General features: G+C 37.7%; 1 protein-coding gene across 1 annotated transcript in view; it reads right to left on the reverse strand.

Moving 5' to 3' along the window:
* LOC150108907 (muscle calcium channel subunit alpha-1-like) overlaps positions 1-15,054 on the reverse strand; it is a 1,617,925-nt gene that overhangs the window by 958,651 nt on the left and 644,220 nt on the right. The window lies entirely within an intron of this gene.

The raw sequence follows: 15,054 nt of genomic DNA on the forward strand, positions 1-15,054 counted from the left end.
TTGTTTTGTGTTTAAAAATGTTTAAAAAGTTGGCAATTGTATCATTTCATTTTTGAACATGATCTTCTTGAGAATGATAAATCTTGTATTTCAAATTTCCCAATAAAAATAAATAAATAAATAAAAATAATAAATAAATAATACCACAATAAAATTGCATTATAACTGATGCTAATGCTGACTTGCACAGAACTTACCAATTCCAAGCATTCAACTTCCACATTCTTGCAGCTATCAGGTATAGTAATAATAAATACATCTACCAATGCTTTTTATTCCCCCCCCCCCCAAAAAAAAGGGAGTATGCAGGATTACTATGGCTAAACTAAACTTTCTGATGAAAGAAAGGCAGCTAGTTTTTATACTTCAAGCCTTCACTGATAGCAAACCCAAGCTATCAATTGAACCAAGACTTTTGAGGATATAGAGCAGTGTTTCCAAACGTGAGGCATATACCCAACAGGGATGCAATTAGAAAATGATGTTGCATTCATCACTGATATAGTCAAAAAATCACCATTCTTGGCGATAAATTGTCGATGTTCCAATCTTGATTTTTCGAGAAAAAAAGTCAGCAACATTAGTACAGCAGTCAATATAAATACTTGGTGGCGTAAGTATGTTAAGGTTAGATCATACCATCTATCACTTCTGAAAGAAAACAGTGCCAATTAAACTTTCGGCAGTTTTTGTTGTAGAAAAATGAAGCAAGTTTGTTTAATTTTTTTTATGTGTTGTCAATGATTTTTTATGCTAGCAGAAGTTTTTTTATGTAACATTTTTACATGTTATAAGCTTTTTGGTTATGCAAAAGTTGTGCTACTATCAATTTAAATAAAATGAACACTTTGCATACAACTGTATCAGGTTCATTTGACAGTTGAGAACATAAACATAATCTCTCATATATTATTTTTATTATTATTATTCAGGCCTCCCCACGGAGTCAAGAGACTCATCGCAGGAAGTCCTTCCTAGGAAACACAACGTCTATCATACCACTCCTTGAACTCATTGACCGTTCTTGCTCTCAACTCTATCAGGCAATGCATTCCATGGTTTCACCACCCTCCATGCAAAGAAATCACTCCTCACCATCTTGCTCACAGCTTCCTTTCATACTTTCCAGAGATGGCCCCTTGTCATCGCTCCTTCCTGCTTCTCGACCAAGTGAAAGAACTTTCCTGTGTCCATCCTGTAACTGCCTCTGAACAGTTTAAAAGTCTCTATCATATCACCCCCTCCTTCTTCTATCCACCAAACTCTGTACTCCACATTCCCTCAGCTAATCCTCACAGTTAATATTGTACAGTCCTGAAACATCTATGTTATCTGCCTCTGCACTCTCTCCAGTGTTAACTTATCCCCTTCAAATCCCGGGGATCAAAGTTGAGAACAATAGTCTAAGTGTGGTCTGATCATAGTATTATACAGCAGAATGATAATTCTTCTATCTGTGCAGGTCAGCATCCTTCTCAGTATTACAGCAATCCATTGACAATTCACCACCTTTGCAATAAGCCCCCTGAATTTCAGTTTTCTATCGATCAACACTCCCAGATCTCTTGTCTCCCCTACTTCCTTCAGTACACCTCCTACAACCAGTATGCAGCCTCCCATCAATGTATCCCAAACTTCAAGACTTTACATTTTGCTGCATTAAACTAACACCCCCATTCATTTACCCACCTGTCAAGTTTATTCAAAGTCTTGCAGGGCTGCCACATATGCACTATTACTAATAACCCATCCCAGCTTCACATCATGTGCAAACAACTGAATATCCCCTTGCAATCCATTGACAATTCACCACCTTTGCAATATGCCTTCTGAATTTCAGTTTTCTATCGATCATCACTCCCAGATCTCTTGTCTTCCCCTACTTCCTCCAGTACATTAAGCTGGTACCCCCATTCATTTACCCACCTGTCTAGTTTATTCAAATTGTCTTGCAGGGCTGCCACATATGCATAATTACTAATAACCCATCCCAGCTTCACATCATGTGCAAACAACTGAATATCCCCTTGCAATCCATTAACAATTCACCACCTTTGCAATATGCCTTCTGAATTTCAGTTTTCTATCGATCATCACTCCCATATCTTTTGACTCCTCTACTTCCTTCAGTACACCTCCTACAACCCATTATGCATCATGTGCAAACAACTGAATATTCCCTTGTAATCCATTGACAATTCACCACCTTTGCAATATGTCCCCTGAATTTCAGTTTTCTATCGATCATCACTCCCAGATCTCTTGTCTTCCCCTACTTCCTCAAGTACATTAAGCTGTTACCCCCATTCATTTACCCACCTGTCTAGTTTATTCAAACTGTCTTGCAGGGCTGCCACATATACACTATTAAAAATAACCCATCCCAGCTTCACATCATGTGCAAACAACTGAATATCCCCTTGCAATCCATTGACAATGTCACTGATATAAAGGTTAAACAATACAGGTCCCAGTACTGAGCCCTATGGAACCCCACTTGTAACCTTCTGCTTCCTTCATATTGCCCCACCATACACCACTCTCTGATACCTATCAGACAGCCAATCAGACATCTAAACCCATGTGCTGCAACTTAAATATCAGCTTATCATGTGGCACCCTGTCAAATTCCTTTGCAAAATCCAAAACATGGCAGTGTATGCCTTTCCCTCATCAATTGCTCTTGTCACTTTATTATAAAAGGCAATCATATTACTAAAGCAAGAGCACCGCTTAACAAATCCATGTTAATTCTCACAGATAACATTACCCTCATCTGTCCAACACAGTATATAGTCCCTCACTAATTTCTCTAATACCTTAACAACTACTGATGACACACAAACTGGCCTATAATTAGATACCTCTAGTCTGCTACCACCCTTATGCAATGGCAGCATCTTACCTTCCTTCCATTCCTTGGGTAGCTTTCCCACAGGCAGACTTTTGTTGAAAACCCAGGTCAAATTAGCTGTCAGTACTTTTGCACATTCTCTCAAAACCCATGGTGAAATACCATCCAGTCCCACTTCCTTACTGACTCAGTACTTAGAACACACTCTCCTCTTGTACCTCTAAACCTCGAACCTGCCTTATCCCTCTAGTATTAAACCTTCTTCTCCAGGATGAAATACTCCAATAAAGTGCTCATTGAACAACTCCATTTTGCCCTCTGCATCAGTGACTCTATTCTCATTTTTATCCCACAATGTCATTCTTCCACAATCATTTCTCCTCCTACTGGCCACATAGCTAAAAACGATATAAGGAGAGGGGTGGAGAGCAGATAAAACGATACAATCACTCTCCTGTCCTGAGTCATATTCTTCATGCATCTGCTCTTCTCCCACTAATTATATCTCTTTTTCACCTGCAGTTCCTGTTTGATATTGTTTGTTATCCACTTTACACCAAACTGTGTCTGCTTCTTCACTCGTGGAATACAGCTTACCATTGCTGCTAACAAATATTCCTTCACCATTTCCCAAACACTAATGATATCCTGGCCTTCCAATTCTGCCCTCCAAGGAACTGCCCCTAGTTGATACCTAAGATTGTTATAATCACTCGCCTTATAATTCTACATATGTTCTCTTTTCTTTGATACTCCTGCATGTCTATTCATCTTCCAAGTCAAAACCACGTGGTGATTCTTTTCAACTGATGGAAAAGATGTCATCTCACTTATTATCAGCTCTGATGATGCTATGAACAAATCCAACACTCCTGAACCTCTTGTTCCCTCTATTACATGTTGCCTAAAACATTTGTCCCTCACGAATTCTGGAAATTACATTCCCTTATTACTACATACATTTTCCTCTTCCTAGCTTATACTGCTGTAGTTAAAATCTCCCATAACAATCATTCTTCTTGCACTTGCCAAGCTCAACTGCCTAAACATTTCCTGCTCCCCACCCTCTGTGCTCCTTGGCTTGTAGCAACACCCCACTAAATATCCTGTCTTCACCACTCTAACTCACATCATATGCTTTCAAAACCATTAGTGTCACTACCTTCTGAAGCCTCCACTCTCAGAGGACAAAAGTCATCACTTATCTAAGCAGTACTCCACCACCACCTTTTCCTCTCCTATCCTACCGAAAAATGCTGTACCCGGTTACTTCTATTCTTGTTACTATATCATCTTCTGTCAACCGCATCTCAGTGATCCCAATAATCTTTGGCCAGGCTGATGCTATCTGCGCCACCAACTCATCTCATTTATTCCAGATACTCCTGGCATTAGTATAAAGCATAAAAATGTCACTGCTTCTATACTTGTCATTATCCCCTCCAGACCCCACTGGATTCAATGTTACCTGATGTCGTCTCGCTTCCCGCAAGCACCCATTCCCACAAGAGGCCATCCCTGCTACCATCCACCCTGGGAACTCTATTTTCCCTGCATTGACACACTCACTCATTCAGAAAACAGCAATCTCTCCAGATATCTACATCCATCCTCATTCAAATGCAAGTGGTCTCTCACATACAGTTTCTTTCTGTCCTCAAATGCCTTCCAAGCATCCACATATTCCAATCCTCTCTTCTGACTATTATGTTATTCATTATTATTGTTCTTCTGCTAAGCTTCTCATTATCATACCTGGGTAACACACACACACACACACACACACACACACACACACACACACACACACACACACACACACACACACACTATCTTTCCTCTCTGCATTTTCTTTTGTACAACCTCAAGCATGAATCTCAGATCTCTCACCAGTCGATTTACATTGTCTCCCAAGTCATTCATGCCCACCATCATAATCACTTCAACCACCCTTTCATCATGCTTAATTCCGATAGCCACACTTTCTATCATTCCTCCAGGCAAACACTCCTCTGTCATCCTATCTTGCACACCACAGATCATTGAGTCTCCATACATCACACCTCTTACCAGTCTGTTCCTTGATTGCTCACTTGAATCCCTCACTCTCTCTACTCTAACCCTTTCTCTCAGTGTTCCCCTACTTACCTGCTGTCCTGCCATTATTCTATCCCTGGTTCCAGCACTCCCTCGCATTCTTCTCACTTCCTCTTTCTCTGACTGTTTCCATTCTCTCCTCTTCTATCATTCCCATACTTCTCTCTTATTCCCTTCTATCATTTCCATACCTTTCTCTCATTCCCTCTCTTCCCTACTATTCCCATTCTCTCCTCTTCTATCATTCCCATACTTCTCTCTTATTATCTTCTATCATTTTCCATACCTTTCTCTCAATCCCTCTCTTCCCTACTATTACTGTCTTTTACTGTTTCTATTCTCTCCCCTTCTATCTTTCCCATAACTCTCTCTCTCTCTCACTCCTCCGATTTGCCTTGCATTCATCTCTTTCATTGGCATACTCTCATCTTTCATACTTCTTATCTCATTCCCCAGACATTCCACCTCTTCTTTCAACTCATTTCTCTCTCTCTGCAAGTTAGTCACTCTTACTCGCCATTCATCCTTCCAATCAAGACCATCTTCGAAAACTTCACAATCATTCAAGTCTGCCACACTCCCCACTCTTATTATTTTGCTTGTTATTCTCACCTATCACACTACCTGTCTCTTGAGATTCTCCTGCTCCTGACCCAACGAGGTCGGATATCATAACATCTAACTCACCGAATTCCTCCCACTGCCTATATTTTACGCATATATAGACTCCCCCCCTTCTCTCACCCACCACATATCCATCTGCTGGGATGCATACATGCCACAAGTACCGTATGCCACAAAATCCTTTATTATGTTGCGCAAAATATAGTCCTTGAATGGGAAGGACTTGGTGAAATGCCATTTGTAATTGGAGCTGCGGATGCTGCCATCATTAACTTAGTGCCAAGGAACTACTACAACTAAACGCTAAATACTAAATACTACTACAATTAAATGCTAAATACTACTACAATTAAATGCTAAATACTATGTTATATGCTCTAATTTACTTACATTATACTACTACAAGTATAAACTATATTTACTATACTGAACAATTATTTTTTTCGTTTTTTTTTCACTGCTTTTGATGGTAGACTTAAATTTTTTTTTTTAATATTTTAACTTTTTATTTATTATATGTGTTTGTAGTAGTATAAATACATGTTATACAGCATTAATTTCCTTGTATAATCCACATATGCATACAGTATACTTTATAAACCATTTTTTTCCTTTCAGCTGCTAACCCCATGCATAAAATGAGTAGTGCAAGCAAGAAAAATGTTCGTCAGTATTCAGATGAGTATTTGAAGTTCAGTTTCATTCCCGCTGCTCAGGATGAATGGTCACCATTCTGTCTATTGTGCAAACACTGTTTGACTAGCAAATCAATGAAGAAAGTTTGCCTCAAAGCACATTTGAAGGCAAAACATAGTGCCTATGTGAACAATTTGAACCAATTTAAGTCTCTAAAGGAGAAGTCTGAGAAAAGATTCATTGTTCTCTGTATGAACTGCTACCCAAAATCATGCTCTTGAAGACAATTATGAAATTTTTGAGGCATTGAGGTGAGGCATGATCCAAAAAAAAAGTTAGGAACTAGTGATGTAAAGTATTACAGATAATTGCTGCCATTCCATAGCCTGAAACCCTAACACTCATATGCTAATCTGTAATAATGTGAGTTCTAAATACATAAAAATTATTTTAGGCTTTTATTATTAACACTGAATTTCTCAGTGATAATATTCATTGTTGGAGGGTGGGGGGGTCCTTTTTAATAATAATTCAGCTGATTGCTAAACACATTTGGAAATTGTTGATTATCAAACTTAGGAGTCATTTCATAATAGTTATTTCTTTTTTCAATGCATCTTTTTTTTTTTTCAAAATGCATAAGTATTTTGTTTGTCCATCCATATTTAAGTTATTCATCATCTGGAGGATTTTATTGAAATCTGACATTTCAAATCATCCCACAATTTAAGTGAAACAAACATTTTGTTTTGATCAAACTATCTATAGGGATAAACACACTCCAAAATTATAGATTTATTATTTCACCCACTCACCAGGAAACATTAGATCATCTGAGAGTCTAATAACCCAAATCCAAGATCATAATAGTTAGGAGACTATTGAAATTTATACTGGTGGTAGAAATTTCAATAAAGATTAACAGCAAATAGTATACCAACTTTCAAATTTAATATTGGGGAACAATATATACATCAGGTATTTTATAAGTAAGATAGATGAAGAGAAATAAAGGAAAGCCTAAAGTCTTAAATGCTTCAACTAGAGGGTCTGACTGGATGCTCTTTGGGGTTGGATTGATGGTCTGATGATGAGTGTTTCCCAAATGTGAGGCAGTTTTATGTATCTAAATTTGTTGAGGTTAAGACAGTTTCTTAAGGCAGAGATCAATTCTAAAACAGTCCCTTGACTATTCCTTAAAGCCTCTGTAGATCAATTGGTTTTGACGATGTCATTTGGTTGAAAAGATTTGGATTTGAATCCTGTCTAGGGAGCAAAGAATGTTGAAAGTTTTTCCATTTGGTTATATTATAAATTAAAGATGCCAAGAAATTAAATTCTTGGTTTCATCAAAAGAAATTTTGTGCATGAAGTAACTTCATGACAGGGTAATTCATATATAGGGGCTAATGACTTCACATCATGTTGAGAGTTTATTTTACACTTGGTTAGACTATATAAGTTTAGTTTAATCCTTTATCCAAGTGTGAGCAAACAAAGTTTCGCCTGAAAGTATCTTCAGGACTGGAGTAAGGTAGTGCAACACCAGGCAACTCGTTGCAAAGGTCTGCCTTGTATCTCCACTACTGGGCTGGGCTCCCACTGACGAGACCTCAATAAAGGTATGGGTAGTGGCCCTTGCCTTAATGCATAGCATTACACATATCCGCAAGGAGATGTGCTTTGCATTATGGGAGATATTTTTCCAGTACTTTTACCACCCCTGAGATACTGATTCGTATATAATTTGCTACTGTAGTCTTAGAACCTCTCTTATGCAAAGGAATTATTCTGCCCTCTTTCCAATCCATTGTATCTCTGCCAGAACTGAGACTTAAATTAAACAGACTAGTCAGAGGCATTGCCAGTTCCCTTGGACATTCTCACAAAGTGTGAGTTGATATCTAATCTAATCCCACAGTTGTATTTGCATTAAGATTCTGCAATATCCTAAGAATCTCCAAATTCATCCACCTCTGTTCTCACATCATTCTCTGCCACATGTCACAGCAATAACCTCACTTGGATGATATATCCTTGCAAAGTGGTTATTCAGTAACTCAACTATTTTTATCTGCTTCTGTCACCTGGTGAACATCAACACTCATTAAGGTTATGCTTCCATAGATTTTCTGCCTCTTACTTGCCAGATAGTGAAAGAACTATTTAGGATTTCTTTTAGCTTGCTAGAATAGTTTCTTCTCATAATCTGATTTTTCCTTCCTTACCATACTGGTCACCTTTTCCTTATATACCCTCCACAATTTCTTTTTTTGAAGATTATGCTTAATGATACTACTCATCTATTTAACTCCTACCTGATTTTCCCTCCTAACCTTAGGTATACAATTTTATATTGCTTCATGTTGGTCGATTGGTAGAGTCGCTGCTACTAATGGCTCACGAAAAAAGTTAAGCAACTTTGAGCATGGTTAGTAGTTGGAACGGGCACAATCATTCGATGCTGTTTGCACACTCTCCCTTGATGAGTCTTTGGACTCCCTGGAGGTGTCACATAATAATAATAATATAGATGCCCCTTAATATCCCATGCACTATTAATGCCCTTTCTCTGTATGGTTTTAAACCATGGTACAGCTTCAAGCTTCTTACTAAGCTTGTCATAATCACCTGACTTTTTAGATCCACATATATCCCTTGTTGGCAAAATATTCGTCATGTTTGGCAATTTCCAAAGTCAAGATGGTATGGTCACTTTCCCCCAATTGGAGGCAATGTAGCCACCTTGGTTATAGATAGCTCTTTTGATCCTAGGACAACAATGAATACTGTTGCTCACCAAGACACTGATACACATGTTGCTTCAAGTAGTTATTTCACAGTAAGTGTATAAATTCCATTTCCTTCTAATCTATATCTCCATAGTGAAAATCACCCATAATAATCACTCAGCCTGAACTTATTGTAAATTTGCTGTTGCACGTCTTCCAGATCATCCCTGGAACACCCTGGCCTACAGCAGCAACCAACCGTATATTTTCTGTTATTGGCCTTAATCTCAAACCAGACAGCTTCAAACGAAACAGCCACCCTCTTACCTATTGCCTATTCTTTTTTTTTTTTTTTTTGGTGCAACTTCATCTGTTATCATCAATAATATTCCTCTCTTAGTCCTATCTTCTCTATCCTCTCTTTAAATAGTAAACCCTTCATATTCTATCTCCATTCTATCCTTATTGCAAATGGCATGTTAGCAGAAATGTGTGAAGAAAAAGGAGTGCAGTTTGTTAATGTGTGGAATGATTTTGAAGGAAGAACAGTATAAGAGGGATGAACTGTATTTGAATGGTCATGGTAGGAGTCACATGGAAGTGCTCTTTCACACTTCATTCTCTGCAGTCATTACGCTCCCTGGAAGGGAGAGTAATGACTGCAGAGAATAAAGTGTGAAAGAGCAGGAGAGTAAGGAAGGAGAGATTGAGGTGGTGCTTATGAATGAAGAAACAGGTAGCATGAGTGTAGAGAATGAAAGAACAAGTGTGCAAGACAAACAGGAAAATAAGGAGACTCAGGGTGGACAGAGAAACACAGGATGAGAAAGGTTGATGAGCAAAATGGAAATGAATGTGTAAGTAGGTAAGAAGTAAATGAGATGGCCTAGAATGTAGGAAGAACAGCTGGATTTGAAAAAGATTCTGAGATAAGGAAAGAGAAAAAGAAATGGCTCGAGGAAGGTATTGAGAAGACACATCTAATAAGTGGTATCCGTGAAACTTTTTATAAATCCAGGAATGAGCTGTTATAGTCATCTACAAATGGGTAGATGAGTATCAGAAACAAGCAAAATGATATAAGTGCATTGACTGAGTTCGTTCATCCAAAAATTGTTGGAATAAGTGTGTGACATACTTTGATGAGGATGATACCCTGACAGGAATATGATGATTTTCCAAATGACAGAAGTGAAAAAAGGGAGGTGGAGTGCTACTGATGATAGAAAAAAGTCTGCAACATACAAGCAGGGCCGGCCATCTCAGGGGTGCAGTGGGTGCAATGCACCCAGGCCCCACAATTGAGTGGGCACAGTCGGTACACATTCATGGAAACGTATTTTTTATTTTTATTTTTTTTAATTTTTCTAATTTTGCTTATAACTAAAGGGATTTCATCGACAGGATTTTAGGTCCCCTAAAATACTTCAGGGCCTCGTAAAATAATATCTCTGTGTTTCTCTGTTATATTAGGGTTTTTGCTTAACCCTTTTGATGCGTTTATGCAGTGTATAAAAATTAACAAACATGATTTCGTTTTTACCCTAAAATGCCTGATTCATCATTAGTTTTTTCTAATCTGTTACACATTTATACCATTTGGCTCGTTATCGAAACCATTGAAAAAATATTTATCATATTCTTTATATATGGTTAGTCTAGAGCAGGAGTGGACAACCCTTAACATGCCTGCCAAACGTGGCACTCCAATGACTTTTTTCCAGCACACAACCCAGGGCTCATCTTAAAAAAATAATTAAATGAAATAATACATTTCAAACATCTTTGCTGACACATATTTTAACTTAATATAATACAATTTTATTAAGTACAGCTATACCAAATAAAAATGCAATAATTAATTAAACTCTACCAACTGTTTCATAATAATAAGTAATAAGAAAATTAGAAACAAACATCCCATTTCCAAGCCATCGATATAATCTCTGCAATATACTGCTGTACAAGTTTTGTCCAGTTCAGTTGTTGCATTATTCGTCAGGCATCCAGACATGGCGTGACTCCTTTACCATCATTTGATATATCTTTTCATGTTTTGTAAAGAACGTATCAGTTTTCTAAAGTGTATTTGGATTTTATTAAATCGTAAGTCATTAAAATATGGATTGGAAGTATTTATTGTCAATTAATATGTTTAACTTATTAGATATAAAAGCAAATTTCCTTTACATTGATTTTCGGAAACTAAAGTTTTCAGTTTTTTTCGTAAAATCCCCGCATATATTGCAATTGCTATTTCCTGCCTAGAGAGCAGTTTCTTTGTGTGCATCCTACCCAAATAGCACCATCTGTTTTTCCATTATTTCAAGCAAAAATTAGCAGTAATTTACAAGACTTGAGATACTTAATGAACAATCCTTCACGAATGACTAATGAACAGACACCCATGGTACTAGACCAGTAAAGATATGTGCATATGATTGGTGGGGTATTAACAAAAGATTGCGCGTGTCAAAGATAAAAGTCAGCAGACAATTTTTGAATTGAAATGCTAATTCTCTTCAACCAAATTCAATATCTGAAAGTGCCACAACAATAATCACTATATTATTATTATTATTATTATTATTATTATAATGGTGTCTCCATGGAGCCAAAAGGTTCATCGCGGGAGACCCCACATTGATACACTAACCATTATTTACACAATACCTATCATACTTCTCCTTAAATTCATTCGCAGATGAAGCATTGGCAAACACCTCTGGCAATGCATTCCACTCCTTCACAACCCTCCAAGTAAAAAATCGAGTCCCAACACCCTTGTTAACCACACTCTTAAATAATCTCCAGGAATGGCCCCTCGTTCTCTCCCTTCCTGAACTGGTCTTAAAAATGTCATCAGCATCAATCCTGTAAAATCCCTTTAATAATTTATATGCTTCTATCATATCTCCTCTCCTACGTCGATCAGCTAGATTTTGGAGCCCACAGATCTTCAATCTATCCTGGTAGGGAACATCCCACAGACCTGCAACAATCTTTGTAATTTGCCTCTGAATCCTCTCCGCCATTTCTTCATCACCAAGAAATTCAGGTGACCAGATCTGTGCACAATAGTCCAAATGCAGTCTTATTAATGCCTTATAAAGTGGAACAATAACTTCCTTATCCCTGCTTGTTAGTGTGTTTTTCAACAACCATGTAATTTGATGATGTTTTGGCTATCTTTGCAATATGCCCTGAAAACTTAAGTTCTCTGTTCACAATGACTCCCAAGTCCCTTGCCTCGTCAACTTCTTGCAGTTCAATTCCATTAATACAGTAAACAGCATGTGATCTCATCCTCCCAAAGTGCATCACCTTACACTTAGCCACATTAAACTGACAGCCATTTACTTTAGTCCGTACTGCCAGCCTATTCAAGTCATCCTGCAAGACATCTACATCATCTGAATTGACTATGGCTCTTCTAATTTTGCATCATCAGCAAACAAGTGGACATTTTCCTTCAAAGTATTCCCAATATCATTGATGTACAAATTAAACAATAGAGGACCAAGCACTGAGCCTTGAGGTACACCACTAGTCACTTGCCTTCTCCTGGACTCAGCTCCTCTGTAAACCACTCTTCGATATCTATCGACCAGCCATCCTCTAATCCATATAACCAGCTTTGGATCCACACCCATTTGCTCTAATTTATGCAACAGAGTTCCGTGTGGAATCTTGACAAATGCCTTTGCAAAATCCAGCAGTATCACTGAATAAGGATTTCCTTTATCCAACTCTATTGTTATTTTATCATAGAAAGTAAGCAAGTTACTGAGGCAAGACCTACCTTTCACAAAACCATGTTGTCCCTTATAAAGTATCACATTGCTGTGCACCCAGTCCTGAATTCTAATTTTTACCAATTTCTCCAAAACCTTAACCACCACTCTAGATATATTGATGTCTATAATTTGCAATCTCAGTCTTGGAGCCTCCCTTGTGCAGTGGGATTATTTTCCCCTCTTTCCACTCTATTGGTACTTTAGCAGAACTGAGGTTTAAATTAAACAGCCTGGTTAGAGGAAGCGCTAATTACATTCTCGTATCACATGGGCCGAAATGCCATCTAACCCAATTGCAGTGTTAGCATTAAGGTTCTGTAATATATTAAGCACCTCTATTTCGTCTATCTCTAGACTCTCATCAGTCAATGACAAATTTGACACTGCACTATCACAACCAAGATGGTACACTTTTGCAAAATGATCACTAAGTGACTCAACTATTTGATTTGATTCTGTTATTTCTCTACCATCAACACTTTTTAAAGTAATCTTTCCATGGTTATTCTACCTTTTACTTGCCACATAGCGAAAGAACTCCTTAGGGTTTCTTTTAGATTCATCAGCTAGCTTCCTCTCATAATTAGCTTTGGCTTTCCTTACCATACAGGTGACTCTCTTTGCTTGCACCTTGTACTGCTCATGAGAATGCTCATCACCTTTTTCTTTATACTTCCTCCACAACCTTTTCTTTATCTGCAACTCTTGCTTAATAATATTATTCATCCATCTTACTCCTACTTGATTTCTCCTTCTGGCTCTGGGAATACACTCTGATAGAGCTTTCTTTAAATATTCCTTGAGAATCTCCCACACATCATCAACATCTTTCCCTTTCAAATTCTCATGCCATAGCATTGCTGAAAGCTGACTTCTCAGCTTGTCATAATCACCAGCCTTGTAATTCCACATATACCCCTTAACAGAATATTCAGCACATCTTCCAATCTCCTAGGTCAAGACCACATGATCACTTTCCCCAAGTGGAGACAGTGTAACTAAATTACTTATATGTTCTCCGATGTTATGACCAGATCTAACACTCTAGAATCTCTTGTACTTTCCATTACATGCTGTCTCAGGTAGTTATCTCTTAACTGTATAAACTCCATTTCCTTTGATCCTTGAGACCATTCCTTCTCCCAATCTATGTCCCCAAAGTTAAAATCCCCCATAATAATTACTAGACCTTCACTCATCGTGCTAATTTGCCAATACATACTATCTACACTCTCCCTTATGCCCCTTGGATTATAGCAACAACCGATTACATATTTCACCTTGTTGATCTCTATCTCACACCAAACAGCCTCGAATGAACTGCCCTCTATATATCTGTCACCTTGAGGCACTTCTACCTTTTTTGGCTTTAATGCTTCGTCTATCATTAGTAAAACCCCTCCTCCCATTCTGTCATCTCTTTCCTGCCTGAAAATACTGTACCCCTTACATTCAATCCCTATAACTATATCATTCTTAGTGAACCAAGTTTCACTAATTCCTATAATTTTTGGCCAAGTTGTACTAAGTAATGACAAAAATTCTTCACACTTATTCTGAATACTAGGAATATTTCCTAGCTTTAACACGTTTACAAATTTTAACACTTTCTGTTGATTTTTATCGTTGCTCTGCATTTGAGCTGGGGGGACAGACTCCCACACATCTAGATTTTAGTGTTTGCCAGTGCAGCATATGGTTTTGCTTGCACTTCCCAAAAAACTAAATACCATAGTTTTTTGGGAAGGGACATGCGATTCATTAGTTAGTGCCATTTTTATCCCAGCTGTCTTTAATTGCACTATTTGTTGAGAAATATATTACACAGACTGCAAATGTTTGTACCTTATTCAGTGATACAATAAAACGACCTGCTTTTACTTGCGTCTGCATACGTATTGGCTAGTATGGAGAGCGCGTGGTTTGCCACGGAATCTATTGCCATCACCGAATCACTATTGCCATGAGGTGAACATGATTAAACTTTTTTTTTTCTGTGCGAGGTTACACGAAACGTTTCAATTTTTTTTTTTCGCAAAGTAAAATCAGGGGTGCAAGTTATACACGAGGACCAGTTATATTGCAGTAAATACGGTAAGCTATTTTTAAAGCTATGTGGAATGTATTATCAATATTCAGGATTATGAAGTCTTGTCTGCACGTGATTAGATCTCAACTACGTTAATTTCAACTCAGTTAATAGTGACAGATAAGAGTGAAACTGATGTACTGAAGTAAACAAATGAAAAAAATAAACACGTGCCTTGCATGTTTCTAAAATTTTGTAATATTGTAAAAAGTAAGTACATATTTA

Source organism: Typopeltis vanoorti, chromosome 2 (assembly GCF_054136105.1).
Source record: "Typopeltis vanoorti isolate ZY-2024b chromosome 2, IOZ_Tvanoo_1.0, whole genome shotgun sequence".
Taxonomy (NCBI): domain Eukaryota; kingdom Metazoa; phylum Arthropoda; class Arachnida; order Uropygi; family Thelyphonidae; genus Typopeltis; species Typopeltis vanoorti.